Below are 14,242 nucleotides of genomic sequence, written 5' to 3'. Positions count from 1 at the left end.
GCGCATGGGTGTGTGTTGACAATACATGAAAGTACAAGAACAAAGTAAAAGTGCATTTTGTAGCAGTCAGGTTTTATTTTAGAGTATTTCCCTGTGATTTCATGGTGTTCATGTGCTTGTGTCTTGTCCAGGAGTACCTTGTTGTCTTGTCATTTTGTACTTTGTTTCCTGGTTTCTTTCAGTGCTTGTTGGTACAATGTCAACTGTTGTTCCTTTAAGTCATCCATCCATCCATCCATTTTCTTTTGCTGCTTATCCTCACAAGTGTCGCGGGGAGTGCTGGAGCCTAACCCAGCTATCAACGGTCAGTAGGCGGGGTACACCCTGAAGTGGTTGCCAGTCCATCGCAGGGCACATAGAGACAAACAGCCTCACTCACAATCACACCTTGGGGCAATTTAGAGTGTCCAATTTATGTTGTTTTTGGGATGTGGGAGGAAACCAGAGTGCCTGAAAAAAACCCACGCACGCTCAGGGAGAACATGCAAACTACACACACCCGGGGGCGGGATCTGTAAGTCACATCAAGAGTAAATTCTTGTTTGCTGTTTTGGGTTCATTCAATAACTCCTTTGTTACTTTGATTGGTGATTTTGGGACTTTATTTGGCTAGATTTTTTCACATTCCACGGTAAACTGTTTTGTAATTACAGTATTTTTTCCTGTATAATGTGCCCAGAAGTATAATGTGCACACCCAACTTGACCTAAAAAAAAAAAAGCCTTTCTACCAATGTAAAATGTGTACCACCAATTTGCTGCTATCCATGTGCTCAAAACGTTTTTTAAAACAGTTTTTTTGTATAACAATCATGAATAATCATACCCTATAATAATTTGTGCATGTGCAGGTGTACCAACGTACATGTGTGTGTGTGTGTGTCACACACATATAGTGCCTTCTGAAAGTATTCAGCCCCCTTGAACTTTTATAACTTTTCCCACATTTCAGGCTTCAAACATCAAGATAAGATTACATTTTTTGTCAAGAATCAACAACAATTGGGACACATTCATGAAGTGGAATGAAATTTATTTATTATATATTTAAAATTTTAACAAATAAAAACCTGAAAAGTGGGGTGTGCAATATTATTGGGCCCCCTTGTATTAATACTTTGTAGTGCCACCTTTTGCTGCAATTACAGCTGCAAATCAGTTGGGGTATGTCTCTATCAGTTTTGCAGATCGAGAGACTGAAATTCTTGCCCATTCTTCCTTGCAAAACAGCTTGAGCTCAATGAGGTTGCATGGAAAGCAATTGTGAACAGCAGTCTTTAGCTCTGCCCACAGATTCTCAATTAGATTCAGGTCTGGACTTTGACTTGGCCATTCTAACACCATATATTTTTATTTGTGAACCATTCCATTGTAAAAAAAAAAAATCTCTGTCGCAGTCTCAGGTCTTTTGCAGACTCCAACAGGTTTTCTTCCAGAATGGACTTGTATTTGGCTCCATTTATCTTCCCTTCGATTTTAACCACCTTCCTTGTCCCTGCTGAAGGAAAGCAGGTCCAAACCATGAGGCTGCCACCACCGTGTTTGACAGTGGGGATGGTGTGTTAATAGTGATGAGCTGTGTTGCTTTCATGCCAAACATATCATTTTGCATTGTGGCCAAAAAGTTCGATTTTGATTTCATTTGACCAGAGTACCTTCTTCCACAAGTTTGGTGTGTCTCCCAGGTGGCTGGTGGCTTGTGGCAAACTTTCGATGAGACTTTTTATGGATATCTTTGAGAAATAGCTTTCTTCTTACCACTTTTCCATAAAGGCCATATTTGTGCAGTGTACAACTGATTGTTGTCCTATGGACAGATTCCCTCACCTCAGCTGTAGATCTCTGCAGTTCATCCAGAGTGATCATGGGTCTCTTGGCTGCATCTCTGATCAGTCTTCTCCTTGTTCGAGGGGAAAGTTTAGAAGGACGGCCGGGTCTTGGTAGATTTGCAGTGGTCTGATACTCCTTCCGTTTCAATATGATTGCTTGCACAGTGCTCCTTGAGATGTTTAAAACTTGGGAAATCTCTTTGTATCCAAAACCAGCTTTAAACTCATTTACACACAGGTGGATTCTATTTATCATCATCAGTCAACACTGGATCATTCAGAGATCCTCACTGAACTTCTGGAGTGAGTTTGCTGCACTGATCTAAATCCGAGTGTGGGAAAGCGGAACGCAAGTGGAGAAAAACTAAACTCCAAATTGATTATGACTTCTACAGACAGTGTCTTTGTAATTTTAACCAAGAGTTATTTTGAGCTAGACAGCAACACTTTTCTGAAATCATCAGTAAGAACGTCAATGATACTCGTGCTCTATTTGCTGTGATTGACAAGCTTACAACCTCCCCCCCCACAAAATCAGATAGATCCAGAACTCGTAACAGCTGACAAATGCAATGCAGTTTGCCTGTTATTTTAGTGAAAAATATTATTCCATCAGGTCAAATGTCAGCACAAATCAGAAAAAGATACAATGACCTCACATCTGAAGCCACCCAGAGAAAACTCCATTAACTTGTCAGAATTTGATACAGTTGACCAAAAAACTGTCGGGAAAACTGTTCAGCAACTGAAACCATCAATGAGCTGTCTCGACTCAATATCATCTGAATTTTTCAAAACTATTGTAAAGTCAGTGCTACCTGATTTGCAGCAAATAATCAATTGTTTACTTTAGTCTGGCGTGTTTCCCAAAGCTCTTAAAGGTCAAGTGTAATCCCTATAAACATTTTAAAATAGATATTGTAATGAAAATACATATAACATTATTCACTTTAATGTCTATACCAAAAAATAAAGATGAGCGGAAAGCACGTCATCCATGCACAAAGTTGCGGAAGTGTCATTCAACGACATCCAAGTGGTCACCATAGTGGCTGCATCCCCTGTCCGTGACGTTCGCCATTGAAAACACACGGTGGACCCTACTAGGGGGAGATGACACTGAAGCTTTCGAAGAAAAGAACATCACACAACCGAGTGAAGTTACCGGGGCAATATTACCCTATTATTTCGAGCCATATTCAGATTATATGTGATCACGGCCAAACCGCCTCCCCGTCTGATTCACTTCTGCGGCGGACATGAGCCATCGCGGGCCAGCACCGCGACGAGCCACCCTGCCCGCCGGCCTTGTCGATCGGGGTGGCTGCTCGCAGCCAGCCGGGGTGGCTCATTTTCGCCGCTGAGGTGGCTTATCATGGCACCGAGGCCGGACGCTTTACGGCGTTGTTCATTGCCGCCGCTGTACTCGTCGAGCTGGGGCGCTTTAAAGCGTTGTTGTCGCACGCGGCTGAGTGCAGCATTGTTGGCGGCGTTCTTAAGAGCCATGGCCGTCCGCGAGCCCGAAGCGCAGCCTTTGCCGAAGCTGTGAACGGTGGATGCGGCACCTTGGCTCAGTTTCGGTGCAGAGGTGGCTTATCACGGAGCTGAGCCCGGGTGCTTCACACCGTTGTTAATTGCCGCCGCCGTCCTCAATGAACAACACCTTCGAGCTGGGGCGCTTTACGGTGTTGTTCATAGACGCCGCCGTCCACGATGAACTACACCGTCGAGCCGGGGCATTTTACGGTGTTGTCGTCGCATGCGGCCGAGTGCTGCATTGTCGGCAGCGTTGTTCAGAACCACCACCGTCGGCGAGCCCGAAGGCTGCTTTTAATCAACTCAGCAATTTTTTAAATTTAAATGGACTTTTTTACAAATTTCAATCAGGTTTCTGAACTCATCACAGTACAGATTCTGCTCTTATCAAAGTGCTAAATGATATGAGGTTGAATACTGACTCGGGAAAGGTGTCAATTTTGGTTTTTGTTGGATCCCAGCGCGGCTTTTGATACAGTAGATCACAATATACTGCTAAACAGGTTGGAAACGTGAGTAAGACTAAATGGAATGGTCCTCAAATGGTTTAGGTCCTACCTGGAGGAAAGGAGCTCCTTTGTGACCATTGGAGGTGCTCGGTCTAAGCAAATGGCAATGACCGATGGGGTCCCTCAAGTGTCAGTCCATGGACCTCTCCTGTTCAGCCTGTATATGCTACCCTTGGGTCAAATTCTTCAAAACTTTAAGTTTGAGTAGCATAACTATGCAGGTGACACACAGTTATATTTGGCAGTGTCTCCAGATGTCTACAGTTCAATTGAAGTATTGTGCCATTATTTAATTCAGATAAATAACTGGATGAGCCAAAATTTTCTTCAACTAAATCACAACAAAACTGAGATAATTGTTTTTGGCAATTAAAAAAAATGCTCTTATCAAACACCTGGACTCTCTATCTTTAAAAACCAAAGACCAAGTCCGAAACCTTGGTGACTTTCAACAATCAAATATCAAATCAATTACAAAAACTTCCTTGTACCATCTGAAGAACATATCTAGAGTGAAGTCTTGTATGTGTCAAGCAGACCAGGAAAAGCTGTTTCATGCTTTTATCTCAAGTAGACTTGACTACTGTAATGATCTTCTGACTGGACTACCAAAAAAAAATAATATAATAATAAGTGTCTTAAACAGCTGCAGCTCATTCAGAATGCTGCAGCTCGCCTTCTGACCAAAACAAAGCAGTCAGAGAATATAACTCCAATCCTAAAGTCCTTGCACTGGCTTCCAGTCACCTTTAGAATAGATTTTAAAGTTCTGCCACTGGTCTATAAATCATGAAATGATTTAGGTCCTGAATACATGAAACACATGCTTACGGAATACCCAGTAGAGCTCCGAGATCAACTGACTCAGGTCAAATAGTGGAGCGCAGCGTCCAAAAGCAAACATTGTGAAGCAGCATTTAGCTATTGTGGTACCCAGAAATGGAATTAGTTGCCAACAGAGGTGAGGTCAGCCCCAAGTGTGAATGTTTTTAAATCCGGGTTGAAAACTTCTTTTTTCTCATGCTTTTTAGAATATATCCACTTTTTGATCATATGACTTGCACTGTATGTAGTTTTAATTGTCTTTTTTTTAATAGTTTGTCTGTCATTTTTATTGCTTTTATGCCATTTTAAATATTTTATCTCTTTTCAAATGCCTTTAATCATGTAAAGCACATTGAGTTACCTCGTGTATGAAATGCATTATACAAATAAAGTTGCTTTGCTTTGTTTTGCTTTGAAAGTAAAATTATTATATTCCATGCTCCACTTTTCAGTTTTTTTATTTGTTAAAAAAGTAGAAAATGTCCAATAAATTTTGTTCCACTTCACGATTGTGTCACACTTGTTGATTCTTGACAAAAAAAGTTTATTTTATATTTCATGTTTGAAGCCTAAAATGTGGCAAAAGGTTGAAAAGTTCAAGTGGGGTGAATACGTTCATAAGACACTGTATATAAATATGCAACATTAGACATTGTATACCAGATTGGAATGTAACTGTACAATTTTTTTCACCATTCTTTGGTACCTGTATACAACTACACAATATAATTTTCTTATTTTTAATCTATACCTAAATATAATGCACTCCATTGACTTTTTGAAAGTATTTTTGGAAATATTTGCGCATTATTCCGGAGAAATTACGGTACATACATTTTTAAATGTAATCCCTGCACTCCTGCCTAGCCTTGCTGTTTCCTTGCATATTCTTCCTCCATGTTTTGTGTTGTTTTTCAACACCAAAAAAAACCCATAGTAAAATAATTCAACCATCTCACCACCAGTCTGACGAGGGCTGATATATGATGCTTTGCTTTTGCTACTCGTGTGACTACTTTTACACTCCAGAGCCTTTATTACGCTTCAGTTAACAAATACACTGGGTGACTCAACCGTCATAAGATATTAAGGAACATATCCATGATGCAATGTGGGGACAAAACAAAATATGTCCATCGGTACAGTGACATAGGTTCTACAGCACAATCTATAAATGTTGGTGTGCACCTTGGAAAAAATTTGAGGCAACAGACATTTTATAGTATTTTGTCACTGTTAGGTGGAAACCTCTATCCAAATAGGGTACATTTTCAGAATCAAAACTATGTCATCACTTTGTCTGTTATTTATTGCACTTTATAAACCAATTAAAAGTGAGACACTTCAACTGTATGAGATGTGTTGTAGAACTCTTCCCTCACACTGCTGGAGCCATGAGGTATAACAGTATGTCACCACAAGAATCCTCATTTTGTCTCAATATTTTTTCGTCTACGGCAATTAAGTAATTTCGCACTCACTGCTAAGGACGCATCCTGGATCTGCTATGCTGTTGCAGTTTTACTACAAGTAACTTGAGTTCCAACTCACACACCTTTTTAGACTACATGGCAGTACTGTAAGTTATTATTTTTTTTTTTTACTATCCTAATGTTTTCCAAAAGCAACCTCGCCCTTCAAGAGCAATCATGAACACACACACTGCCATATTGCCAAGACATGCAGCTAGCCTTATACTTACACAAAAGTCGAGATATGCCAGTTTTTGCGCCGCGATGCAGATGTGACATGTACGAAAATAGGCCCCATTTCTGTGCGGAGTGTTTTTTTTTTGTTTTGTTTTTATCAATTTGAGGCCTGTAATTGGTATGTTACCATTTCCACATGTACCCTGCTTGTCACCTGAAATGATTGAATGAGAGTGTACCATACAATTTACAAACAAAGTACTCTTTTTAAATTCCAGTTGTACAAATGTCGTTTAGATGCTGTACAAAACAAATGAAGACCCACTTAAATCCTGCATGTGTTGCTCACACGTTTTTAAATGATGCTGACTGTCGAGCAAAAAAACAAATAAATTGCTGTCCTTGGATTCAGAAATAAAATGGTAGAAAGAAGTCTCAAAACAAAACAATATACCACAAATTGGCACCATACTGTACACACATAAGATTACCTGGTACATTGCAAAACCAAAGCCTGACAACAATAGATGAAACTGGCCCCGATTCAAAAATAAATCTGGCAACTCATATTTGGCCCAATCTACGCAGTGTATGCCGTCTTTGAGACAACAGACATTTTAACTAAGTGTGTTATGAATGTTAGAAACGCTAACAAGTAATGTAGAGCCTTGGGAGTGTCTTTACATACAATACCCTCATACCTGATATGAAACGATAACTCAAGACATTATACAGTATTTCTTGACCCTTTTATTGGCCTGTATTTTTTTTTTTTGCACATAATACCATATAAACATACCATATTCCTGTGTGTGTGGTAAAAGAAAACAAATAATATATTTATAAGGTTCACATATATGGTTTCCATCTTACAAATCATTATAAGAACCAAGAAAATGAATAAATAATTGTCCAAAATTTTTTTGTTTCTAAAAAATGATACATTAATACATCTCATAGGAGCATATTGTGTATACCAGATCTACCGATACATTTACAAATAAAAATAGCCTAAAAACACACACAAATTAGGGGGCTTGGTAAAAGGCGGCGGAATGGTGGCATTGTAAATGTAGGATCATGGATCAATGGAAAAATAGACCTGTGTTTTCCATTAAAGATGAAGGAATAAAAATCAACAGCCCTAATTTAATAAAACTAATACACTGACCAGAGATGTGGAGTCAAGAAAGATGACATTTTCTAAAGTTATCTTTCATCTTCCTCGGAGCTACATTTACTGTAAAAAGCTTTCAAAATCCATTCGAAGAAATATCCAATCACACTAGACGCATTCGACAAGAGGTTCTTCAAAGTGGTTGTCAGATCACACCGTGTCCTCCCTGCTAGCAATGTGGCTCAGGATATCATCACTAAATTGAAAAGTTCCATTTTGCTGCTGTCTGGCCTCAATTGGACACCAATGCATAGTCATGCTGTCTCATTATGTAACTACAGAAATATTAATGGATGCAGGGTGTGTAGTAAATGTCAAATCAGACATTGCTTTGCTGAATTTTGCAAAATGGTGAGTTTAAAAAAAAGATATATATATATATATCCATCCACCATCCATCTTCTTAGCCGCATATCCTCATAAGGGTTGTGGGTAGTGCTGAAGTTAATCCCAGCTATCATTGAGCAGGAGGCAGGGTAAATTTATATATATATATATATATATATATATATATATATATCGGTGCAGTAGTACTAGTAGAGTAGTTCTGAGTACTACTAGAACTATGTACATTTTGTATACAGTCAGAAAGGGGCATATGGGTGGAATTTTATATATATGAAAAAGAACAAGAGAGCCACAAACCCTAAAAAAAAATGTACAACTTAAGCTTCCTAGCTGAAATATGTATGATAGTGTCATTAGTATGCATGAGTCATGTCTACTCTTCATGGTGTATGTGAAGTCCTTGGGGCAATCCAATGTGTCTGACAATCAGCATAACACAGCCCCACTCTCCTCTCATTTTCTAATATCCATCCATCCATTTTCTGAGCTGCTTATCCTCACAATGGTCACAGGAGTGCTGAAGCCTATCCAAACTATCCGCAGGTAGGAGGCGGGGTACACCCTGGACTGGTTGCCAGCCAATTGCAGGGCCCATGGAGAGAGACAACGGTCACACTCACAATCACACCTAGGGGCAATTTAGAGTCTCCAATTAATGCATGTTTTTGGGATACAGGAGGAAACTGGAGTGCCCAAAGAAAACCCACCCAGGCATGGGGAGAACATGCAAACTCGACACAGGCGGGGTCAGGATTTGAACCCAGGCTCTCAGAGTTGTGAGGACAATGCATTTCTTTATTGGAAGCAGATGTCTGATAATAATGATCACAATTATTCCTACACTGGCTTAAGCAGGGGAACCTTCCGTGCCATGCATGATTTCAAACCATGACGTCTTAGTCCCAGCTCTTTTCAGGTCATTGACCAAGCCCTGTATTGTAGTCCTGGGTTGATTCCTCACCTTTCTAAAGATCATTGAGAAATGATCGAGGTGATATCTTGCATGGGGCTCCACTCCGATTGAGATTGATCGTCATGTTTAGCTTCTTCCATTTTCTAATGATTGCTCCAACCATGGACCTTTTTTTACCAAGCTGCTCGGCAATTTCTCCGTAGCCCTTTCCACCCGTGTGGAGTTGTACAATTTTGTCTCTGGTGTCTTTGGACAGCTCTTTGGTCTTGGCCATGTTACAAGTTTGAGTCTTACTTATTGTAAGGGGTGGACAGGTGTCTTTATACAGCTAACGACCTCACACAGGTGCATCTGATTCAGGATAATACATGGAGTCGAGATGGACTATTACATGCGGACTAACAGGTCTTTGAGTGTCAGAATTCTAGCTGGTAGACAGCTGTTCAAATACTTATTTGCAGCTGTATCACACAAATAAATCATGAAAAAATCATACGTTGTGATTTCTGGATTTTTCTTTTGAGATTATCTCTCTCACAGTGGACATGCACCTACGATGAAAATGTCAGACCCCTCCATGATTTCGAAGGGGGAGAAAATGCAATATAGCATGGTGTTCAAATAATAATTTTCTTAACTGTACATACCACACGTAAGCATATTAATACTGCATCCATTGTTTCTGGATTTTCGTTATTCCCGGGTGTGTAAAGAACGTAACCCCTGAGAAAAACAGGGGAACCCCTTTCTGTATATCTCCCCTTTTCTCTGATTGGTTGCCTCAATTTAGAAGACCCATTTGGAAGAGAATGTGTTATTTAAGAAATTCAAATGACCTGAATTAGGCCACTAGGCAGAAAAAAGAAAAAAAAAAGTCTGGGACTGAGGAATGCATGGATGTTTTTTTTTCATATTTCACATTTACTGAGGGATTACATCCCAAATTCAAGAAAAAATAGGGTTGACCAAATATTTCTATTCAAACATTCACTCTAAAGTGACGATACAATATCAAATAAAATTTGACATACCAGAGAATACCGGTAATGTGAACAAGGCTGCCAAATTCTATGAACTCAGGCTTCGAAACAGGCAAAAACTGAGATGTTCTCTCAGTTTGCAGACACTGTAGGTGTGCCCACTGAGTGTACTGAAAACGCACCTGCATCGGCTTTGACCTGTCATTCAAAGACTTCATGCAGTTTTTTGTACAGTACTGTACTTGTCTGCCCTGTGAACCAAAGAAATAACATGTACAGCTGTGCATTATGGGATCTAAAAACGACATAAAAGCAAAGAGGTGCTCTCTTTAGACGAGATTAACTCCGGGCCACGGGTCAGCTAGCAAGCTACAACAGTGATGCCAGCAACTAACTGCACGCTGTAGTGGTAGAAAAGGACCAAGTTAATATAACCAAGTAACCCATAATTGCAACAGATAACCACTGATGGAATTGCGGCACTCAAGCTATATCATCAATTCAGTACTAAATTGCTCTCATTCTTTACATGAGTAAATTTTAATGGAATTAAAGACAAACCAAAAAATCACATTACAGGGCTATTAATAATTGAGAGCTATATTTAGTCTGACTGATGCATGCATGTCAAAATGCTGTGAACAAATTGGGCATTGAACTATGAATAATGTTAATGCAACGTAAAATATACAGTACAATGTACTGATGGCAATGTGAGTTTGATTTTGGAATTGGAATTTACATTTTTCATTTTACCTTACTACTTTGAAGAGCAAACGATTCATATCTTTTACAGTGGACACCAAAGTTTAACAGTTATGTCAAAAATGTTACATTTTCACTTTCAAATTACAGAGAGGGCTTATTGATCTTTGTTGGCTGTACTAAGTCAAATAAGAGTCATTTGTGTTTGGTGTTTTAATGTTTATTACATATTACGTCCGAAAACAAACATTTCATATGGCAACAACGTTATGCAGCTATTCCAATACAAACTTCTCCAGCCTAGGTAGCTTCACTTTATTCATTTTCCAGCGTAGTGGATGAGTGGCTAGTACTGCTGAGTCCACTTGGTTTGATTCTAGCTTGGACCAGCTCATTTTGGGGGTTGAATGTCTTTGAAGTCGCCACACTTAGCAATTACGGTGCATTTTGAGAACTGATGAGTGTTTCTGAATACTTGCACAATGTGTCAGTGAGGACTCAGGTGTTTAGCCAGTGGATAAATCTGCAATTCTCAAACACATGCACACACATACCGAGGGCAGACAACCAGGCATAATAGTGAATAACTCAACACAACTTACTGAAATGTGGAAAATTACAATATGAGACTGTCTCTGTGGGCACCATCAAACACAGAGGAGTCTGCAAATCACAACACGTGCAAACAAAGCTCCTGTGTGGTGAGGTGTTAACTATTTCAGCAGATTTACGAGCGTGCTCTGCAGCAGTAGTATTGTGAAGGGAACTTTAAAAGTACAATATTTGCACTATATTTACCAATTCAAAAATATACTCAAATGTAATAGTCAGCCTGAAGTCAAACAAGTGTTCCCATTTCAACAAACAATGCAATATATAAAATAGAGTTGAAGCGGCTTGGTATAGAAAGAAGGACTAAAGCACACAAAGAATGTTTCAAATAATGATTCTAGATTTATATTGCACTTGTCAACATTACGGCAGCGGCAGAGGTGGAGCCTACAGAGAAAGCATTCCAACTTCCATTTGGACAAACTCAAGTTTTCAATCAACAAGAGCACGTAGTTTATTCAGAGGAACTGCAAGTGGAGTGAATGAGGTCACCAGGAAAGTGGTGAGAAGAGGAGTCCAAAGAAGAAATTTGATGTCAAATATATAATATTGCATGCTTAAACAACAGCAGCAGCAGAAAAAAAAAAAAAAAAAAAAACAAAGAAAATTAATTTCAAGTTATTCGGTTGGCTTTAGGTAGTTTGTATTTTAATTAATGCATTAGCAAATTTTGGTATTTTTTCAGTTGTCTGAAATGCCATTTTCATATTTTTTCTCTTTTAAGTCAAAGCAAAGGACCCAGCCCAACCACATTCATCTACCCAGACTGCTTTATTCTTGAAACACTCCCTTTCCACTCTGCCCTCAAACAAATCTTCATCTGCACCAACGCACTTTTAGAAAAAGTGTCAGGCCTTATTTGCTGACAGTCAGGCGAGACAAGGTGCGATAACCCATTACTGTCAGGCCATTTGAGCCAATCAGAACACAAAATAAAACTGTTCCCAAAAAGACAATACAAATTGTCAATCATAAGTGAGCTGTATAATGTTGAAAGTCTTGACAATAGCCAGAGTTTCTCGAGGACTGTTTCACGGATTGCAAATGAAGTAGAAGAAAGGCTGATGCAGAGCAAACACCCCCCCCCACCCTCCTGCCCCCACAATGTTTTAAATCACATGCGTGTGTTTCTTTATCATTTAAATTCCTTTGACAGTGACATTGTTGAATGCCAAGTTTGGTGTTAAATGGGTGTGCTTTTTACTTTGCTATTTATAGACGCACCTGAATGAAAACTCTCATTTGTCTGGCTTTATCTCTGTCCAATGATGTATTTTATTCCCCCAGGACCCCTGAGACTAATTAGCAGATGGTGTAAATGGAGAGGAATTTAGGAAGTCATGACAAGAGAAATGGAGTATGGATTTTTTGTTGTTGTTGTGGTTGTTTTAATCACGAATTGCTTGGATGCAATATTAGTTGTAAACTGATAACTGAAAAATTTAATTCTGGTCACTTTGCTGAATTAGTCTTGGAAGCTAAATGTCTCACGAGGGGAAATTTTTGCAAGAAAACAGGAATGAAATGTATTATTCTCTTGTGAGACACTTTATAAAATATCAGCTGGGATACATACTTTCTCAATATTGAACAATATTCAGAGGTTTGTAATTTTGTTACTCCATTTGAAAAGGTTGGAGTAATTAGTCTCTACATTGCATGGAGTGGAGATCACCAAAGGCAGGCGGACTTCATAGATTGCACTTAACTATCTCCTAAATCAAAGAACCTTTTATTACTTCTATGTAAAAGGTATCCTTTCTTTCACCATTAGTGCATGCCAGGGAAGTGAGTCTGTTCACATTAATGCTAACAGTTGCTTGTATTTGCCAAACACACTCATCCATTTGTCCTACATGGTGGTGTCAACACCAGATTGCTTATTCACCAGAGAGCGCAGACACCACCTTTTTCAACCAAGCGCATGTCCATGGCTATTTGGTTTTGAAATGGCGTTAAGTGGCTCCAAGTTGTTCATGCACAGCCTCAAAAAACACTTTTGAGTCCAATTTCCCAATTTTGACACTGTGGTGAATGTAGCTTATTCTCTCCACGTTCTTGTTGGTCGCACACCACCAACACACGAAAGATTCAAATCCAGTTGCCACTTGGTCAGCCAATTTACACTCCACGGGAACACCAATCCGCAGATTGTTGGATTGTTATATCCTTGGCATTCAGCTGCTCTCCTCCATGCCATTGTTCAAATGAAATTTCCTGCACAGTAGAAGTTGATTCAATAAAAGACATAGTTTGAATAAAGTACAATAATGTTACATTCTTGGGCAATTTCTTAAAAAGCCCATTATCTCCTTACCACTAATAGATGTTACTATGTGACAATGGCTTCAATGAATTCTTAATCACCAAAATGATTTTAAACATCAGTGCTGATACATTTCCCAATTTGTTTCTGGTTCCTAGCAAATGGACGCAAGTAAAATACCCGGTGAGAATCAGAAAACAATGTTTTTCATTTTTCAAAAAAAGTCAATGGATATACAGAATCCCATTTTTTGCATTCATTATGAGGTGCTGTTTTACTCATAACTTCCAAGGTGCAATTATCTGGTAATAGCACTGGTATAATCTGTAAAAGAGGTCTGGGACCCGTGCAAACGACGCAATCTTTTGATAAAGCTGTTGCTGCTTGTTCCACCATGAGAAGACCATTATTATTTTGTCCCAAAATGACTGTTATTACATGAAACCACTCATCAACCTTTAGGTTTTGGATCAACCTTACCTTTTCTAATGTTCCTCTAGGAGAAACGGTGCTAGCTGTTACCTCTGTACTTTTCACAAAGCATCAAAGTGAAGCGTGGAGTACCAGAGATGTAGACCCAGAGGTAAAAACCCCACATGAATTTGTTCCTTCATTATTTTCATCTGTCACCAAAGTGTCCCAACTTGTGTGCATTCAGATTATTCATCATATACCACTTAATTTGACTAAACACTGCTCCTTGTTCCCCTATCTGTCGGACATGACCATGCGATTATTATAAAATAAATTTTGGATCATCGTCACATGCATGAGAACCCAATTGTGGATCATTTAGGTTTTGGATTGCCGTAGGTTTTTCGTGCATGGCATGACAACATTACGACACCCCACAGATATCTCAAAAGCAGGAAAAATGTTACGATGGTTACGACC

The sequence above is a fragment of the Syngnathoides biaculeatus genome, chromosome 9, assembly GCF_019802595.1.
Source record: "Syngnathoides biaculeatus isolate LvHL_M chromosome 9, ASM1980259v1, whole genome shotgun sequence".
Lineage (NCBI taxonomy): Eukaryota > Metazoa > Chordata > Actinopteri > Syngnathiformes > Syngnathidae > Syngnathoides > Syngnathoides biaculeatus.
The sequence above is the reverse complement of the archived record's forward strand: the minus strand, read 5'-3'. Positions refer to the sequence as shown.